We start from the raw sequence: 21,122 nt of genomic DNA, 5'->3' as shown, positions 1-21,122 counted from the left end.
AGTGGCCAGTTAGTGTGTATGTGTGTGCGTGTATATATATATATATATATATATATATATATATATATATATATATATATATATATATATATATATATATATATATATAATATATATATATATATATATATAAATATATATATATATATATATATATATGAGAAATTAACACATAATCGATAATTTTTAGTGCTTAGCAAAGTAATAATCTTTAATGCTTTGCAAATTACATAACATATGTGTGCTGTTTATTTTTATTTTATATGATAAAATTATATCAAATTACAACACTGATTTTAAATATAAATATACTGCATATTATTCTGGAAACTACTAATGTCATTTAGATATCTCCTTCCCTTTCTCTTTTATTTGCCATTAGGAACAAAAAATATATTAAATATATGGTTGTAAATATAAACTAGCTAGAATTTGTGTACAAAAGCAAGCAACTAATATCAGCATTGGTATGAGAACAGTTCTGCAATGTGTACACAGTAGCATACACTATAAAACATAATCATTCCATTCATTTCCCCCCAAAAGGATGCGTTTTAAATCAGCCAAGCAGTGTGTAATTATTGCTTTGATGGTTGTAAAGCTACATGCGCCACACTAATATGTTACACTTCCCCACTGCCATAAAATACTTATAACAGCAGTCACCGTAGTGGGAGTTATAAATTACATAGTGATTATGCATGGTTTTGGTTTTATTTATCTTATTTGTAAGCCACTAACTGGAATAGGTCTGAGCTCGTACAGTGTTGCAAATGCAGTAAAATACAACAATATTGCATTGACACTATTAAATTAATCATTTATGGACCATGTGTTTGTTATATTACAAGCGCAAGTGGATCATTACATGATCACTGACTGCACGGTGAATGAAATCATTTCCAATGCAATTAGAAGCAAAGGTTTCTGTCAGGACACGGGATGTACATTATAATTTCATTATGACATGCATATATGTGCATAAGTCAGAAATTAATATTTATTTCACATATGATTATCTCCTTTGCCCTCTACAGACTAGATAATGAGAAAGGTAGAAAAAAAACATGGAATGACTATTTTCAGCATCAAAATGAAATTGGTTATTAGCAGTTTAAATTGAATTTGAAACATGATCCCAGGCACACAGGGCCTGGATCTAAACCAGAGACAGAGCCATTATTGTTGCATTATGAACCTTTGAAATCTCAGTTCCAGCGCGGCTGAAATTATGTTCCTGCAGGGTTATTCACCTCTGAAAGCTCCATTAAATAATATGTCAGATCAACTTCCTGAGGGTTAATTTACTTTGCACAAACCAGCAATTACACATCTTAATGCAGATCTCAATTCCACCTTAACTCACACTACAGCTTTTTAATTTGAAGAGCACACTGAGAAATTATGTTATTTGACTGCCAGGGATCAGAATATGAGCAATATAAATTTGCACTTGGCCCATTTTCCTTCGCTCTCATTTTTAAAGTCTACCACTTATAACTTCTGTTACCTGATGCATTTTGTGCAAAGATACATAATAAGAAAAATCAGAAAGGTGAATTACTTTTTTTTTTTTAATGCTGATTTTATCCATCAGTTTGAATTAGGCAGATGGTTAGAGGGCTGGTGCAAGCAGCCAAATAACAACTACTCTGGCTTGTGACCTGAAAGGCAGCATATGTAGAAAAAAAAAAAAAAAAATATATATATATATATATATATATATATATATATATATATATATATATATATGTGTGTGTGTGTGTGTGTGTGTGCTTGTAAAATACTTTTTTCCACTACAGCAAATACAGACTTTACATATATATGACCAAAATAACATGAGTAGCAGTGCGATATGGATGTATATCCGCACTGGTGAGAGGCGTAGGGGGCCTTAGCATTCCACCAGTGCTAATATACAGGCACATCACACTGCTACTCTATGTTAGACACAGAGAGTCCCTTTTTATTAGGAACTACTTTCTTCTACCATTCATTCACATCTGCAGCTGACGTCAAAACAGCAGAATCCGTTACTAATTCACCAACGTCACTTTAGAGCTAGTGTTTGAATGATTCTTTATAGCCTAATCTCTAAAGTGACTACAAAAGAGCTGATTTTGTTCACTTTAAGATTATAAGGCTGAACATGACATGAAATGCCATATATCTACAGAGATATCTTCTTACAGTGTTACAGTCTACATTATTTCTCTGTTGCAATCACGATATCACAATAATTAACCCCGAAAAAAGCAACGCAATCAATATCAGACTGCTGTTGTGTTTGCGTTAAGGAAAAACGCTAAACACGTGCGGACTTTGCTTATTTCAATCAGCTAACACAACAGACATTCCTGATATGCGAGCAAATTGGTATAAATACAGCACTACAACATAGTAACAAAAGTGAGAGATCATCTAACCTGCCAACATGTCTCTGAAAATCTGAGAGACCGGGAGGAGGGGGTGTTTGGAGGTGAATAACACTGTTGAGAACCAGGATAGTGTGGCAGGTTAATGGCTGCTGACGAGTTCTCTCAGAAATTGTAAATATTTTAAAAGACACTATTCTTACAAATAAACTGCATAGTTGCAATCTAAACTACATTCTCGACTAAAAAAGCCTCAAAAGTACATTTTGTTGTCAAACAACAGTAATATTTGTCAAACTGTAGTGTCCACTTGTTGCTGGCTGTATGTGGGCGGAGTAATACACAAAGGGTAAAGAGGCTGTGCGTATGCTGATATTACTTAAATATCTCATGGCTATCAGCCAATCAGATTCGAGAACCAGACAGAACTGTTGTATATATGCCTTCTTCATGTCGGGAGGCCTTTTCATTTTATTCGTAACAATTTGCGTTTGTATAATGTTATCATTTTTAGCAGTATTATTTATTATATCCATATTTATATTTGTTTTATTAAAAACAAGCTTAGATTTGCCCACCTGTCAGGTTTTAGATCACAACTTAAAAAACTTAAACTTATAGCTTAACAAACAAAATTAATTATTTATAGGCTAATTCATATCTGTGCGTACAAGGTTTCGCTATCCACGAGAGCGAAAGTGTAAGTAGATTGAGATGCCTCATCTCTCAGTCTCGTGCTGCAATTGCTCTGTTTAACTGTTTTCTTGCAGCTGGCTCTTAAAGGGAATGGGAGATGAGACTCTGATTGGTTTATTCTCAAAACACACCTATAACTTATTAAGAAAATAAGCTTAACCCTTTTAGATCATGCACTACAGCGCAAAGCGGATTTTTCCATCCTTATAATAGCAAAAGATTCTGACGGCCCTTAAAGCGTTTGCGCCCTGCGCTTTACACTGTCCATGGACCGTCAAAATAGAGCCCTTATTGTATGTCTACATGCATCACATACACATGCTTTTTTCTTTTGTATTTGATTTGTCAAGCATGGAGGAAGGCAAGTGAAATAATAAAAAAGAAAATAAAAATTCAAATTGAATAATTTGTTCAAGCATGTTGCCAAATAATGTGCACCCTCAACATTAATTTGGCAAAAACAATAAGATATAATCATTACTTTTTGAAATTTGATTTGCAAAACAACTCTTTTTATTTGATTTAGTTGGTTTAGTATTGCATCAAACGCAATGTGATTTTCTGTAATCAAGCTCTGGCAGTAACAGTAGATTTTATCAATTGGGCAAGTGATTTGTGTATGATTTATTATCATGCATAAAATTACCCACAGGAAAATGAACTAATAAGAATGCACAAATATTATGACAACTAATAGCGAAACAGCACAGCCACAAAAGCTGGAAACTGAATCCCTTCATATGTGGTGCAGATCTGCTTCAGAAAATTACCCATTAATAATTAAAGACAGTTAGATTATAACATTTTGTCATGGCAAGCCCTTATAACACACCTCAAATGACAGGAAAATGATGTTAATAATTAGTGATATCATATCATAAAATCTCTTAAATATTTATCTCAAATGTCTAAAAGCTTATATGAGCTTCTGCATCTGTTTGTGTAAATTTAAGCATTGAAGGCAGTCACTAACAGAAGTTTGCTACTGGCACAGATTAAAGCCAACCTATTATGTCCCTTTTAACAAGATGTAAAATATTTCTCTGTTGTCCCTAGAGTGCATTAGTGAAGTTTTAAAAATACCACACAAATAATGTTTTGTAACTCTTTGAAACTGCCCCTTTTAGGCTTTGATCCGAATCTCGCTGTTTTGGCTTTAAATTCAAATGAGATTGTGCTCACGGCCTGCTTTTTAATAGAAGGCGGAGCTATGTGGTAGATTTAAAACTATACGCCATTAGTTTTAAATCTGCCACATACCCCCACATGGCTGCTTCTCACTCAGGCTGTCTATGCTAATGAGGTAAAGATGGTCAATAATGGGTGGGTCTTTGATTGACATTCTGTATTTGCATGTGTCAAAGTGTTTCAACTGTTTTTTATGAAGTGTGATTATAAAAATATAATTAATACATTTTTACCAACAACTGATGCACCGAATTGGATTTTTTGGCCGATATCGATAACCGATAACTCTTCAGACTTGGAGGCCGATAGCTTATATATTTAGGCCGATAATTATACATATTTCAAAATGTTATATTTTTTTTTACAGCAAACTTCATAAAAGATTGAACTACTCTTATGAACTGAACAGTCTATACTCTATAATTTCAAAATTGCAAGGTGATTATGTAGACCTATATTCACGATTTCACATAAATCAGCATGCAAAAAATTAATTATTTCCTTTTCTTTATGGCAAATTAACATGAAACTTGACTGTTGCATAAAAATAATAGGTTAAATAACAAAATTGGATTTAATCAACAAACAAGTTAAATACATATTTAAATAAAATGAAAATGAAAGCGCTAAGAACTGAAACCAGCTCAAATGTTCTTGAATAAAACGTGTTACAGTAATGTACATATGTATGTCATTTCCGAAAAAGCCTTTTTTAGAGGTGTTTTAACAGTTCTGAGCCACCGTACAAGCGAAAAGCTAGATACAGATAGTAAGTTTTACTTTAGAAAATGCGGCATAGATTCATCCTATTTGGTGTTTTAGATTCTTTTGAACACTTGTAGCTGCTGCTTGTCAATCAGACATTGCTTCTATGTTCGTTCTTGCTGTCAATTGCGGAAAAAATTATCAATGAAAAGTTTATGATAAACTGCTGTGAGTTTCACTCAACTGCCGGGCGCAGACGACTTTGTGACAAACACAGAGCATAATATAAAGACAAAATGTTGCGGCGAGTTGAGGGTGCACCTTTCCCCGGTGCTGCAGCGTAGCTTGTCAGATCATTGTGTGTGCGTGTGTGTGTGCGGTGACAGCTCTCACACGCGCTCGTTATAATCTACGAATATTCTGATCAAACTGAATACAATCTTACATCAACAACGTGGAAAGCAACGCGTTGATAATGACAAATAATCATATTAGATTACAAACAACCCAAAAAGTTGTTTAGCACGTGTGAATCGCTGCTGTTATGTTTACACATGTCATTTTTTTTTCCAGAGGTGATTTAAACCAAAATACACAATGGCACTCAAAGATATCTACAATGATAAGGAATGTGGCTACTTACTGAGTTTTTAACGCACAGCAATACCACATGAGGAAAGGACAGACTTTGAAGGAATAACAATGTGGCAGGAGAGATCCATTATAGTGCACTGTACAAGTTTGAAAAAGTTCCGCTCACGCATGCGCGAGGCAGGCAGTTCTTTACAATTACGTAACTTATCGGCTTAAAGATATTGGCCTAATTTAGATAAATAACGATAATCTTAAAATAGCATACATCGGCCGATAATGATATGGTCGCCAATATATTGTGCATCCCTAGTTTAAACAGTTTTTACATAATAATTTGATTAAAATGTATTAAATAAAACCTGTCCCAATGTGTCTAAAATACTGTGATAATTAATACATTGAAATACATCTAAATGAACAAACACTAAAACTGAAAAAAATAGATTTTCTATTAGGGATGTGAACCTACACTGGTCTCACGGTTGCGTTCGGTTACAATTATCATGCCATTGATTTGGCTCAATCCAATGCTTTCCATATACAATTCGATTTTTTACTCGCCCTCACCTCCTTCACCATAGTATTCTACCGTGACATAGCCCACACAGTATGAGATAAATGACGTCAGTACGTAATAACCGGTTATGATCGATTACTGAACCGATATCGAATTGTCCGTGTCTGCGTTGTGGTGCAATTGACACCCTTACTTTCTATCACGTCGAGTCAAGCACAAAACGTAAAGAAAAGTTTTTGGATATTTTAAACAGCAGAAAATTGACAAATAAAAATGACCTTGCATTTTATGTATGCATTTAATACATTTAAATACTCTCCATAAATGTGTGTCTTAAAGAAAACTACAAATGCATATGCAAACAAATTAACCATTCACATGTATATAAAAATAAGTATCCGCAACTTTTGATTGCTAATTTTCCAATGTATGTCTCGACAGTAGCTTTTAATAGTCAACAAGGTTTGTGGTGATATATCTGGGGCTCTGCTTTATTAAATTCATAACTATATCGCTGTCAGAGCGGCCCGCAGTTCAACAGAAAACCTTCACAGAACTTGTTAAGCGATAATACCAGGAATTCAAGAAATTGTGCACCAGCTCAAATGCATTAGCAAGGCTAGAGTGTTTGTACATTTATCTTATAGTTCAATTTAATTCAAATAAAATCAAGGCCCAGCAGCAAGGCTGTTCTATTTACTGCAGAAATACATCATTACAAATACCATTCATGTTAAACACAGGAGAGAAATGAAATAGAAACATGTGGAGTAAACATTCTTCTTAATACTTCAGTGCAATGAGACAAAACCGTTCTGAAACTGCTACACTCAAGGTCTCTATTCATTGGCTTTATACTGTCAGTGATCAGTATGAAAAATACACAGCAACTGATTGTGGATGAATTCGATCTGTTTAAACAAGTACAATTATTATTAATATGCTGACCGTTTATGCATATTTTGGTTAACCCTTAAGTGCCTTCGGCCTTAAGTGCCTTAGTGCTTTTTATAATGGCCTAATAATGGCCATTATAAAAGTATACATGCAATAAGTTTATACATTACTGGAAATAAAGGCAAGCAATCAGTCAAATGTGCAGAATCAGTGTACGCGGTTACATTATTTATTAACTTATCTTTGTGCTCAGCCAAAACACGTTACCTGACAACAAGTAATAGAATCAAAACACCAAAGTCAGGGAATATGTTGTTAGATATAGACAACAAGATGAATAAAATATCATGTTTAATAAATATAGTTAGATCCAGCGGTAGATCCCTGATGAACAGTCCGATAAGTACAGCTCTCATATGGGTATGTGCTCAAAGCATTATGCAGTGCATGCCAGAGTGTGTGTGTGTGTGGTCACGTGATGTGCGTTTCCAGCATTGTAAGATGCAGAAACTCTGGGTGAAACGCTAGTGTGGACGTGGATTGTTTTCATTCTAAAACGCTGTTTTAAAACTAAAACGTATTAGTGTAAACAAGTCCAAAGTTGACAGTAATATCACTACAATATTGTGGAAAGAAAATGTGTTTGTGTGTCTGTGTCTGTGTTGTTGGTGTGAAAATCAGCTGTTGTGCATGTAATGAAACTTTCATGCAAATCTTTCCCTCTTTTGCCACTCCCACCTAAACAAAGCAGGACACACCCACTTTCCTGACTTTGTGAAAAGTTGTGAAAACACCCAGCTGAGACAGGACGGGGAGTTTCATGGCCCTTTGGGTGAAATATGGCCAAACCCAATATTGGGTTATTTTTTTCATTATGTGTAAATTACATTTCTTTTCATCCAACTGTTAGGTTTTTATAGTGTAAATGAGAAAAACAATCCAGCGTGTGGGTTTTTGCAAGAATAAATAGAAATCTGATATTATTTTTTGCTCAAAGGCTTCTCAGAAATCTTAAAGGACCTTGAAATCACTTGAAAGCATGATTTTTGAGGCACAATATATTAAATTCATAGAACAGCTGCTAAAAATTAGTTTTACATGTAACAATTTTGGGCGAGGCAGTGGCGCAGTAGGTAGTGCTGTTGCCTCACAGCAAGAAGGTCGCTGGGTCGCTGGTTCGAACATCAACTCAGTAGGCGTTTCTGTGTGGAGTTTGCATGTTCATCCCTGCCATTGCATGGGTTTCCTCCGGGTGCTCCGGTTTCCCCCACAGTCCAAAGACATGTAGTACAGGTGAATTGTGTAGGCTAAATTGTCCATATAGTGTGTGGGTGTGTGTGTGGATGTTTCCCAGAGATGGGTTGCGGCTGGAAGGGCATCCGCTGCATAAAAACTTGCTGGATAAGTTGGTGGTTCATTCCGCTGTGGCGACCCCGGATTAATAAAGGGACTAAGCCGACAAGAAAATGAATGAATGAATGTTACAATTTTAAAATAGGAGCAAAAGATTCAAACACGGAAATGGTTTGAGGTTGTACCATTTCACCCTAATTTTAAGTTCAAATGTTTTTTAATAGGATCTTGTTGTTGACGTTGGATTGTCTCTCCATTAGATTGAGTGAGTCTGCATTCCTTTAAAAATGACAACACAGACTATATCAGCTACAGAAGGAGGAGGATTTAATTAATATAAAGACACTTCAGATGCACACGCCTCCGTCACTACAGTGTAGTGGGCTGGGGAAATAAGCACTCTTCAAAACTGGCACAAAAAATGTTTTTCTGAGTGAGCCCTCGGGGAAAGACTTGGCAGTGGGATCATTCATCCTTGTTCGTATGTGCTGGGCACGAACAGTAAGGACATTACGTTTTGTTTAGCAAATGAAAGCCAGGATACTCATCTCCTCTCCTCTCAAACACTGTCTGTCTCTCTCATTCACTCTTGAATAAAAGACATCATGGCACAATCTCATTCTGCAGTGGTGCTTCAGTTGGCTGCAGGCTAATTTTGCTTATGGGCAGACAATTCAGAGCGTTCATTCACAGGCCCATTGTCTTCCATCTTTTGTTTGGACTGCTTTCAGTACCGCTCAGCTTTGTGGGTGAAGCCTGGCGATTGAGAAATGCATTTCAGTAATACTGACACTTCAAATAATTGAAATCCACAGAAATAGCATGACTTTGGGATATTTTATAATTATCTAAACTTACACAAGTGTTAAAACACAAGATTAAATTACTAGCAATAGTTAATGCAAATTACTGTAAAAAATAAGTAGCTGCACTGTAAAAAAAATATTAGGTGACTTTACTTAAAATAAGTTGCTTTTAAAATGAGTATTGACTTAAAAAAAGTATACCCATTGCCTTATATTTTTTTTGGTGACGGGGTGGTGCGGTAGGTATCGATGTTGCCTCACAGCAAGAAGGTTGCTAGTTTGAGCCTCGGCTGGGTCAGTTGGCATTTCTGTGAGGAGTTCTCCCCGCGTCCGTGTGGGTTTCCTCCGGGTGCTTTGGGTTCCCCCACAGTCCAAAGATATGCACTAAAGGTGAATTGAATAAGCTAAATTGACTAGTGTATGTATGCGAATGAGAGTGTATGGATGTTTTCCAGTGATGGGTTGCAGCTGGAAGGGCATCCACTGTGTAAAACATATGCTGGATAAGTTGGCGGTTCATTCCGCTGTGGCGACCCCTGATTAATAAAGGCTACTCAGAGTAAGACGAAAAGAAAATTAATAAATGAATGAATAAACTATGTGCATAATTATGAAAATTAAGTTAATTCAACTCAAAACTTCGAAGTTACAAAGGGTTCAATCACTTTTTTTTTTTAAGTAAACTTGTCACTTTTAAGGCACTGAGTTTACTCATTTTTTTTAAAATGTCAATAATTATTTTTTAACAGTGTACATCAGGGATGTCAAACTAAATTTCAGGAGGGCTGCAGCCCTGCACAGTTTATTTCCAACCCTGCTCCAACACACTTACCTGTAGGTTTCAAACAAGCCTGACGGACTCTATTAGTTTGATCAGGTGTGTTTAATAAGTGTTGGAACTAAACAGGGCTGTGGCTCTCCAGGAATTGAGTTTGACCCCCCTGGTGTAGATGCTTACAAGTAAAACTGTTCAATTATTTTATATAAAAACTGGATTATTCAATAAATAGTGAACAATTAAAGCATAATTTCCATTCCTGGACAATTGGTGCAAATGATTAATATTAAAAATGTAAGTTGTTTGCAACTGCACTGTAAAAATATCCATTAATTAACAGGTGTTTCCAGTTTATTTACGCTTGTGAAATGCATTATGGGACTGTACATCGCTATACATCTTTAACAAAGTGATTTTATTGACATTTGTAGTAGTTTGAAACTAGATATAGTTCTTATAATAAGATGCATTTTAACTGGCATTCTGTTATTTTACATTATTCACTTATGGGGATTTACACCTATCTAACTTAAAAAAGTAATAGTTCTTGAGCCCAGTGAGCTACTGTACAAACAAAAATGTGAAAGGTATCATTAGAAAGAAGACACTTTGGGCTTTACTATAGTCCATTTATCCAGTTATTTGCTAAAAATATATATTAAGAAAAGTAAAAGTATAATGAGAAACAACCATTGTATTTTGTTCAATATTTGTTTCTTCATACAAACAGAGAAAACCATTCTTGTAATAACCTAGATAAAATATGGCTTGAAAGCCAAGTGTCTTGAGAGTTTGTATTTCAAATTTGAAGGAGATGGCATGCAAAATGAGATTTCTGCAAAAATCCCTCCCTCCCTCACTGTCATAGGCACTTTCTCAAAAATTACCTCCCCAGACTAAAACAGTTGCTGAATAGTTTTGTCTACATTCACAGTTTATATATCTTTGGAAAGAAGACACTTTGGGATTAACTATCCACCATCTAGCGTTTGTAATGCTAAAACAACAACAACAACAACAACAACAAAAGTTATTTGCTTACCTGATATAGAGAAAAGATTCCACCGCACTGAACATTTTAATATTTCATAAACAATTATATGAAATTAGTCTTTCAATAAACTGTAAAACACTCACAATTTCAAAACAAACACCTGTAAATCACAACATTTACAGTTAATTAACTTATTTTATTATATAGGTTGGACTTGCAAAACATGCAGTAGCAAATGCTGGTGTGTTATCTCTGACATCTAAAAACACAATCTTGCAAACCATTTCTAGGACGTCATTTAATCAAATCTTTTTTTGCTGGCAGACCTTGCTTAGGCATTTAAAATGGCCAAACAACATTTGAGATTTCCATAATTTGCATTATATTTTTCGCTTTTATACAATCATATAAAATGACCCCCCTGAACTGAAAGCATTTTTTTAAATGAAAAATTCAAGAGTTTATATATATATATATATATATATATATATATATATATATATATATATATATATATATATATATATATATATATATATATCTTGGAATTTTCATCCAGCATTTTTATGTAACATTCCAAAATATGCATAAAAAAATGTGGATGATTACTCTCAAGTTTATCCAAACCCATAGTGTGTATATCCACAGGTGTCTCTATTGTGTTGCACAACTAAAGATACTGTTATGTTTCAACTTCTTATTTTCACAGTACTTTTTCTTATTTTTGCACAATTACAATCAAATAATATCACAAATCTTAATGCAAATTTGCACAATGATGCCACAAAATCCCTGGTATCATGTCGTGCATATTATATAACATCATATGGCTTTATAAGCGACTCTGAATATAGCATGCAAGTAAAGTAGGCCACTCGTATAGTCCTTTTTGGAAATGTGGTCACTTTGAACTGCCTTTGTTGGAAAAGCATGTGTGAAGTTCCATCAAAAACACTCTTTTTTTGAGTTCCAGTGGGAAAAATGAGAGGGAAAATACACAGCATATATGTAAATAATGAGAGAATGTGCATGAACTGAATTTTTAAACAAATGATTAGTTTTGTTCTACACATTCTGGTCAGTCAAACATTGCCTTGCTGCTATAACAAGGAAAATAATGTAAACTTAAGTTTGTAGGTTAAACAATAATAGAACAAAACAAGCCAGTTAATATAAACCAAAGTTAGCTTATATTTACATGATCGCAATGTTCTTATAATGAAAAAGTTCAAAATTATCCCCACCACACAAAAAATGATGTTCAATGTCCGGTATCTAATCACATGATCTGCTATTGGAAGGTTTTTATTTAATTAGAAGTGCACTGTAAATAAGTTGACAACTTTAAATTGTAAGGCTACTTGCTGAAGCTAAATCAAATTGTCTTACAATTTCAAGTTGAGTCATCTTTATTTTTTACAGTGTGTCTCTATCACTGACTACGTTTACATGGACATCAGTAATCAAATTATTTGCCTAAATCTAATTAAGACAATAACAATATTAAGGCGTTTACATGAGTTGCTTTTTAAATGTTCCTCTCATGATCCAGTTTTACATGTTATAGCACATAATTAGATTAACATCAATGCTTCACCGCAAAATATTTGGAAAAAAAAAACAGGAATTTGGAGAGATTGATTGAGGATATTTTAACAGGGTGTGAATTATGTATAAAAATAAATAAATTGCAAGCAAGAATGATTACAATAGAGCAAAGAAAAGAGTCAAAGAAATGGTTTCTAGAAGTCAAACGGTATTCAAGTACAGACAAGGAATAATAAAATGTAAAATAACAAGGTGTGCTCTTATTTGTAGTAATTCAGCAAAAAATAAATTCATTAAAATTACCAATGTTTGTGCCTGGATGCTTTAAACTCTCTTGAAACGCCTTTAAAACACACATAATTTATAAACTTTTACTCTGTTATGGTTATACTTTGCATTGGCAATTGTTGATCTATACTGCCTGACTATAACCCCATCTCAACATTGCATATCCAGCGATGTGACTATTGCAGACACAAACATTGCGATATTGAAACTAAAAAAAAATTTATATATACATTCATTTTTATGCACATTTTAAAATATTTTCCATATACCAACATTTCCATGCAGCATTTTATACAATATTCTAAATTGTACATGAAAATATATAGATAAAAGCAGTCACTCACCCTCATTCAAAGCCCATACTTCATATCTTCATCTTTCTCCTGTAGAACACAAAAGATACAGTTAATACACTTTTAAAACTTCTCCATTAAACATGTTTCCTTTATTTTAATAACTCTACTTTTCTTATTTTTCACACAGTTAAGCCAAATCTATAAATCAAAGAAAGAAACCACATTCTGATTATCTAATTTCAATTATAACTCAACCACACATTCATAGTAATGGTAGTGTGTTGATGAGCCAGATTAAAGTTCAATCATGTCAAAACATCACTGTTTGTATAAAGATGGATGGATGGATGGATGGATAGATGGATATATACTGTGGAGGGATAGATGGAAGGATGGATGGATGGATGGATGGATGGACAGATTGATATACATAATGTGGATGGATTGACGGATGGATAAATGTATGGATGGACAGATGGATATATACTGTGGATGGATGAAAGGAAGGACAGATGGATGGAAAGAAAAAATATTAATGGCTAGCACAGTCTGGGTAACTTAGTTTAGATAAATTATTAATAACATTTAAGCAAGCTAGTGAAATGTCCCTTTTAGGGTGGGTTTACATGATCCCAATCAACTAAAATGTTTTCCTTAAAGGCAACAGTGTTTTAAAAATGCTCCCAGTTCACACAAAACATCATGTCATGTCATTTAATTGAAAGGCTTAAATGTCATGAAATTGAAGTTTTTTGTGTAAAAGGACTAGTGTGAACAAACCCCTTTTTAGGTGAAATATTTTTTTAATTCTTTAATGTTCTGCTAAGTAATATTACCTCATTTTGTCAAGATAATCTGAAGAAAACAAGATAGAAGTTTGTTTAGATTATTTTAAATGTCAGTAACATGCAGCCTTTCTTTAAAGCAACATACAAATTGTGTTTAAAAAATGTTCGCTCTAGACTGTCTATCAATTGGGTGGAAAATTACATTAATATACCATTTGAATGAAGGCTCTAAATAACCTTGAAACTAATTCAGATTTTTTATTTTTTTTTACTTTCCATCTGGAGCATTCGCAGCTTTTCATAAAGGTAATAGCACAATATTGAAGATGCTAGGATGCATTTCATTTGACTCCTACATGGTTACAGTTATACTTATTTATCTTTTAATGTTATGGATCTGAGCAAGTAATGCAATTGGAATTAAAATAACAGCACGATTATATCATCCTTTATTTAAAACAATGAAGTATTGTATTAATATAAAGGTAAACCTTATAAATTAAGTAAAACAAATAGCCTAATGCATTTCCATAAGAGGTTATTACATACTGTATTTTGAACAAATTTATATTTTTGTTTGAATTGTAACAATTATTGAATAAAAGCTGGATGGGATGTTTAATAAAAAGGTGGATCAATAGTATTCAAATACTATATTCGATCTAAAATTTACAAAAATAGACAGTAAATCCAAAATGTAAATAAACAGAAACTTTTATTCGAAAGTTATTCAAAAATACAATTGAGGAAATCTAGGAAATGAATGAATGAATGCTTGTTTTTAATTACCACATTAAATACTATACTAATTTAGACACATTTTAAATACCTACACACACAATTGATGCATTTTAATTACGTATGCACATTAAATATACTCATTTAGACACATTTTAATTCCTGCTTAAGATGTATATAAGATATATTGTATCAATGTCAAAATCATGTTGTTGATTTAACCCTTAATTCTTACAGGCATAGTGTACAATTAAATTAACAATCTAACAACTACAAACCAAATAAAATCAGCCTGTTTAAACAAGTTTAAATACGCATCACATTCAGGCAATGTTTGACACTTCCTTTCTCAGTGTTAAGATAAACAACCTTTTACTGCTTAATTATTGCAATAAGCTTTAATTAAAGAGACTCTTGCTCATTCTTGCTTAGAAGAATTTTTATTCTCAGCCTCACTGCTTTTCCAATCGCATAATTTCTGTGTGGACCGTGATAACTTTATCAATTAAACCACAGCTCTGCATCTCACCATGGTCAAGGCCTTGTCCGCTACGGCATTAGCGATGTAATTACGTTTTTGGAAGGATAATGGCTTATTTACAAAAGCTGACCGCCCGCAGGGGTCACGTTCACTTTAAATAAAGCAATTTCAACCGATGGACCCTACAAACCTGCCAATGCATGTAAATGAGAGCATTTATTAATGTATGGCTGCTTTTTTTCCAGCCCACAAATGTGACAGTATTGCAAGACATTTTGACTTTTAATTCGCAGGATATGAAGTGAACTGACATCAACTCAATTTTCACTAGTTAAAAATGAATTCCTAATATCAAAAATTTGATTTAAATGGAAGCTTGTGGTGACATTTATCTAGTGAAAATACAATACCTGTTATTAAGAAATGTTCAAGTTTCATAGCTGATATCACAATTCTTATTTCTGTAAGTGATTGCAAGTGCTGGGGGTAACACATTACAAGTAATGCGAGTTAAGTAATAATGTTACTTTTCTAAGTAACGATTAAAGTAACGCAATACCTAAAAAAATAAATAATAATATCTGAGTGACTTTAAAAAAAGTAATTCGAGTTACTTTATATTTTAAATAATTAACTTTTAAAAATACATTGCTTAATTAAAATTACCATACTCATTTAATCGCACTTGATGAGAGAAAATTATCATCATTTTTGTAACACTATATAACAATAATGAATATTTTTACAATACAGTGATGGTTGGGTTTAGGGTTAGAGTGGGGGTAGGCATCAATCAAATACAATTTATTGGGTAACTTCATAAATGACATAAATAATATTTGGTACAACTACTGTTTTCACATTACTGTGATGGTAGGGTTGGGGTAGGGTGATACAATAAATGGGAGATTTAATAAATAATATGAATAATTCTTGTTAACTTTCGGCCACATCCGTTTCTGATCAAGCAACAACTGACTTAAAGCCTCAGCCAAGTAAGAAAAAATGTAAAAGTAATGCAAAAGTATTGTAACTATCATGGTAACTAACTCAACTTTGAGGAGTAACTTATCTTAATATTATAATGCAATATTGTAACTTTCCCAAACACTGTTGCTATCTATCTATCTATCTATCTATCTATCTATCTATCTATCTATCTATCTATCTATCTATCTATCTATAGATACAGGCGAGTAAATACACATAATTCACTAACAGAGGGCCAAAAAAATCGTGGAATTGATACTTAAAAGTATAGCAACAAGACAGAGATCAGGGTAAGATAATTACAATAACTGTTATCCTCGTGTAGCTCTGTGCCCAGTATTTACACGGTACACGGTATCCAAACCATTTGAAGAATAAAGTAGGACGACAAGAGTTTTCTTTTGTTAGTTTATGCACTCCGGGTACTTCAGGTATGTTTACCTCACGTTTCGTGCCCCTTCTTGAAGTCCTTAGATGTGCAGGGTTTGGTTTCAACGGGTTGTTGGTAAATATCCATTTTATACAGCACTCGTCGTGTTTTCCTGGCAGAACAGTGTTTGTAAAACCGCTCCAAACTTTTTGCGTGTTTGAATTGAAGTCTGACCGAATCGCGAGTTGATTCAGAATTGTTGATTGATTTAAGAGAACCGATTCAAACGAATGAATCTTCCAGTAGACAGAAGACAAACACCGAATCGCATTTCTGCAACAAGTAAGAAATAAAATAAATCTAAACTAACAACAACAACAATATAGTAGTATTTTTATCTAAGCATTCTGACTTTTCGCTAATGAAATTCTGAATTATATTTATGATGCTATGATAACAATTCTGAAGCTTCCTCTGATAGAACCCTCAAAAAAGTCTGCTGTTTGTTTAAACTAGGGAGAGAGGGACAGTTGTTTCCTTAATTTTATCAGATATTTTATTGTGGAACCCACATTTTTAACATTATAAACCCATATCTATTGAACACCCACCCACATTGCTTTAATATGTGTACATATGATCAAATGCAGAATTTAAACTTGAACAAAGTCAAACATTGTAACTGATCCCGAGCAGGGAGACGGTTGTAACAACCCACAGAGTAAATAAAAAAATAAAAAATAATTAAAAAAACTAAAACATATATTTTAATTTTTTTTATTTTTTTGGTAAACAGACTAAATGTAAATTGGTTAAATTGTTAAATGTGCTTAATTGGCCATATAAATACAGACTATTAATAGAACAAGCACCAACCAATTATCAGGCCTATAAAAAAATTACAAAAAAATATTTTTTTTTTACTGAAAATCTAGTCTGAACCTTTACTAAACTACTTATTTGAACTTTGAAATGAATTAATCAAAGAATTAATTTTTTTAAGTTAAATTTCATTGAAACTGTGATCCAATTAAAATCGTACATTAATAATATGGCAAGCTTTTAAATGAATTTTGTAATTAGCAAATACAATGCAATTTGCATGTTGCAACTGTCCCAACTCTGTCAACCCTGATTAAACTGCCTATGCTAGGGACATACAACAGCTTTAACGCTTCATAGCTATACATATTTAAATCTAAGAAAACAGGGATAAAAATTACATGAATAACTATTGTTTCAAAAAAAAAAAATGGACAGCGTGAGAAACCTTCTGAAAGTTAAGAAATAAAATTATGTTTTACCTAAAAATTAGTTTTATACTGGTCGCATATAGCTGATTTCTCTCAGATTGAAGGAGAGTTTGTTGGGGATTTCATTGTGTCTTGATGAATTTCTGATGAATGTATTACTCTCATTTATATGCTTATTTGAGTGATTTCAGTATTATTATCTATTATAGTATTACCCATACCTGTGGCATTATTATCAGGTATGTGTGCTTTGGTAAATAAAAAAGTCATTCTGTGTAAATGCAGTCAGAGATGAGAAGATAAATTAGAAGAGCAGCATTAATGTCACAATGAGCGTTGATTTATGGAAGCAAGGCCATAAGGACACCTGCGTTCTGTTCTACAACTCATAATAAAGCACACCTGCACGTGTGCCCACACACTTGTACTGACATCTAAAGAATTATGAGCACTTATGAACTTCAGCTGAACTTACAGTTGACAGTTCAGTGGACAGTGAACAAGATATATTGTTGAGCATTGTTTTTTGGTTGAGTCATCACTTTTGAAGCAGGAAGGAAAGACCTTAACTGGACATGGGTTAGACCCCTGAAAGACCCTGAGATTCTAATGGTGGCGGGCACCAGAGAGATTTAAGATCCATTAGCCGAGAAGCTGATGGAGGTGTGTAATGTGTAAATTTGGGTGGAGTATTAAGACACAGAAATGTATTTAAACTGTGTGCAAGCCTATGTTCGGCAGACACTCGAACAACCTGTCTCTGTTGTTACTAATGCTGTAACAATAAACTGCTTCGTCTAAAGACTTCGGAGATCTCAGACTTTGTCATTTTTTGAAAAGTTTGACTTAGAGACTTAGAATATTTTTGCAGACCAGAATCTTTTTACCACAACAAGTTTAACTGAGAATATGTAGTATGAATATCATCACTCTAGCTCATTCCTGAATGGAGGAATAAATCTTGTTGCAACTGCCCCATGTTGCCACCGTCCTCACTCTTCCCTACTTATTTAAATGAGTTGAAGCAACACTATTCTTGATTTTTTTTTAGGATGACTTAATTGTCTTACATTCAATCCACTTAGATTTTTAAAAACTAAGAAGTAAACTTAATTTCTCTAATAGGTTGTGTGAAGGGCGACACGGTGGTGCAGTAGGTAGTGTTGTCGCCTCACAGCAAGAAGGTCGCTGGTTTGAGCCTCAGCTGGGTCAGTTTGCGTTTCTGTGTGGAGTGCATGTTCTTCCTGTGTTCGCGTGGGTTTCCTCTGGGTGCTCCAGTTTCCCACACAGTCCAAAGAAATGCGGTTGAATTGAGGTGGGCTGAGTTGTCCGTGGTGTATGGGTGTGAGTGAGAGTGTATGGATGTTTAGAAATGTTATGACATCCGATGCGGTACAGAATTTGTTGTTGTCTTAGAAATGAGTTATATTGATTACATATAATATATTATTTACATAATGCTTTCAGTGTATTATAAAAGCTTGTCACCCAGTAATAAGCATAGATTTTTGGCAAAATTAACGTTAAAGTGAGCAGCGTTCGTCTGACAGGTCCATTTGCTATAGCACTCTCCCAATGGATATTGGATATGATGAAATGGCCAAGTATCCAGCCTGAAATATATAACTATCTCATTAAAACTCCAAGAGATTTTACAAGTTAAAGTTAAAGGCCTACAAGTCTTTGGATGCCTACAATTTTGTTCTGTGTCGTCATGTGCAAGAAATAATATTCCATGATTACCAGATTCAAAACTATGTAGTGCTAAACCCCGAGATTCTGCCTAGCCAAAGACAAGGAAAGAAGACGGAGCTGTACAAGGCCTGGGTAATCATCAACAAGCAAAACAACTGCATTCTGACAGTGAACTGCACCTGTACGGCAGGGTATGTAAATGTACACTTTTGCTTTTCATTCTAAACATTCAGTGTACGCAGTTTAATTAGCCATTTTTAACAGTTTTTGCTGAAATCATACATTGCTGCAATCAAAAACGAGTAATGTGTATGATTCAGCGTAGTGTGAACTTACCTGATATGAAATGAGAACTGCAGAGTTGTACACATCTAATTAGGTCCTCACTCCATTCAGCTCTTCTGATAGCTGTTAGCCAATGATGGCTTCTGATGGCTGCGGTTGGCATTAAAAGCAGTGTGGTGTATGGTAAAACTTAGGTTTGCCATTTTTGGACTTTTGATTTTGGCATCCTACCGCACAACACGACATGTTCGCAGTTTGACAGTCTTTTTTGCAACCGGTATGTGCGGTTGAACCCGTGTGATGTCATGTGTGCAAAGGTTGGTAATTCCCTTATACAGTGATGACATTGGTCCTCATTTACAGTATGGTGACAATATCCATAAATTGTATTACAGCTTATTTAAAATGAGCTAAATCAACACAATTCTTCAACAAGATGTTTAAGACTACTAAATTGTTTTATATTCAATTAACTTTAGTTTTTTAACTTAATCAATTTTTTTTCAGACAACCTGAGTGAATTGTGTTGAACCGTGTTACGTTGTAAACAAAATGTGAATTTTTAGTGACACTACTGACCAGCATTGGTACTGCAGCTTTAGTTGGAAGAATGCACTTTTTCCTTGCTATCTATATCTCTTTCGCTCATGAAGAGGACGAGTTTAGCGCAATAATATCAGCTCTTGACAGGTCCAGTGGCACTTGTTTGCTCTTCGAGGTTGGCATACTGTCTGCTGTGGGCGTTGTTTTGAGCTTCATTTGGACAGTGTGAAGCGAGAGGCTCAGGTGATAATGAACTGTTGGGCATCTCTCTTTATTCGCAACAGATGCTGCACCGCGCTGCGCTGTTGTCAATTGCAGTGGAGGGGGATTGCTTTCAATGACACTCAGTGCTGGCTTTTAATCACTCCATATTCAACAGAGAGCAAATAAAACCATGGCTACACAAACACTGCTGGATTGGCTACATTTGTTCTGTTTTGTTTAAGAGTAAACAAACTAACAACCAGAGCATATGTTCGACTGTCAACAGTATAACATGACACATGGCTCGTAATATGCATGTTAACTGCTAATTTACTGCTATTACATGGTTGATGGATATAGTTTAGATTTTGATAGGGATATTCCTTGCTGATTGGGTTTCTGATTGGTATCTCCTTAAAAATGCATGCAGAATAAAAACTGACCTTTTAGCTGCACTATACAGTTGCTTTATTCTGCAAGGATTCATTCAAATAATCAAATATATGGCCTTTTTATTCATCAAAAATTCCAGAGGCATGCAAAATTGCTGGGTTCTACATAATTCTCAGCTGGCACCGGACTTCACACAGATTCAAAATAACCATTAATCATTTCAATTATTATTTCAATTATTTTTAACAATTATTGCTAATATCAACCAAATATCAGCATCTTATAACATTGTATGGATGCCAAATGACATTAAATTGACATTGAATTTAAGTATTTACACAACATAA

The 21,122-nt window shown here is 34.1% G+C and overlaps 1 long non-coding RNA gene across 1 annotated transcript; it reads right to left on the bottom strand.

Annotated features, from left to right (window-relative positions):
• Positions 1-6,718: 6,718 nt before the first annotated feature.
• On the bottom strand, positions 6,719-16,699 carry LOC141376866 (uncharacterized). Its single transcript, XR_012388161.1, has 3 exons — positions 16,474-16,699; positions 13,084-13,122; positions 6,719-9,081 (listed from the first exon to the last, which is right to left on the bottom strand). It is a non-coding gene; the product is annotated as an uncharacterized lncRNA (long non-coding RNA).
• Positions 16,700-21,122: the final 4,423 nt, after the last annotated feature.

The sequence above is a fragment of the Danio rerio genome, chromosome 12 (genome assembly GCF_049306965.1).
Source record: "Danio rerio strain Tuebingen ecotype United States chromosome 12, GRCz12tu, whole genome shotgun sequence".
Taxonomy (NCBI): Eukaryota; Metazoa; Chordata; class Actinopteri; order Cypriniformes; family Danionidae; genus Danio; species Danio rerio.
This window is presented reverse-complemented; position numbering and strand designations above follow the sequence as displayed.